The sequence below is a fragment of the Glandiceps talaboti genome, chromosome 4, assembly GCF_964340395.1.
Source record: "Glandiceps talaboti chromosome 4, keGlaTala1.1, whole genome shotgun sequence".
Lineage (NCBI taxonomy): Eukaryota > Metazoa > Hemichordata > Enteropneusta > Spengelidae > Glandiceps > Glandiceps talaboti.
This window is the reverse complement of record NC_135552.1, coordinates 22,883,495-22,884,680: the sequence shown is the minus strand read 5'-3', so window position 1 is coordinate 22,884,680 and position 1,186 is coordinate 22,883,495.

Below are 1,186 nucleotides of genomic sequence, written 5' to 3'. Positions count from 1 at the left end.
GATTTACTGTTATATTGCTTAGCAGAACAATGAGGACAAAAATTAATTAGTATGCCTTCCCTGTAACTATAGTATGTTGACTCTTTTCAGTGGCAAATCATTTTGGTCAACATATCCTATAACTGCTTGTAGATATCTCCAAAATTAATTTTTTTTTCTTCATGCAGTGGTAGTTCAGTGTTGAAAAGAAATTGCGTTTTATGGGGTATTGGAGATTTCTATTAATGTGTATCCACATATCAAAAATCCCTCCTGAGTATGAACTTTTCGAGGAAAAAAAATACTTTTAGGAATCTTCTCAGGGGATGAAGGTCATTTGGGTTTTGGCAAGTCATCGATTCTGACATTTTGAAGTTGATTGATGCCACCAAGGTCTGACTTCTGTGGAGTTTCAGATTACCTAATTTACTACAAAGTCTTATGCCACGTGTTACTGCGTGGTGAAATCACAAAATTCAGTCTGATTTCACTTTAAACGTCGTCTTTGACATTCCAAGTTGTTCTTACCGCAGTATTGATGGGGCATGAGTAGCTAAAATGCACCTGTAATTGCTTACAGTTAAAATGATGTTGGTTTGGCGCTTCACTCATGGGGACATTATTTTTGTGACACAAACATAGACATATTTCAATTCTTGACTGATTATAATAGAGTTACAACAAACACAGAGTGACCAATTGCCAAATCGTATTGAACAGTGCTAAGCATTGCAGCTATTCTTTCACAGTGCAGTGAAACAGGCTCCCAATGAAAACATTACACATGGACTTGATGATGTTAATGCCATTGGTTTCAATTGTTTATATTCTAACTGATAATCAATATACATATAATCAACTTGACAACTTCTACATCCCCATTGTGTGCGGCACCTATATAATTGTTTCTTTTGCATTAGAAGTCATCTGAGTGTGTGTAAAAATGTCTTGCTACATAAGTGAAACACCAAACCAACATACTTTTAGCTGTAAATATGATATCTGATTTGTGGCGAGGTTCTTGAATTAGCATAAGTAAAATAAGATTGACAAATCTCGGCAGAGACAGACAATTTAAAGATCTATATTTATCTGTTTGTCCCTTTATGTTTAACAGAAAGGTTTGTCACGATTTGTGGATTGCTCATTTACCAATTTAAAACATGTCAATATTATACCTTTTAAAAAAATAATGTATGTTATAACA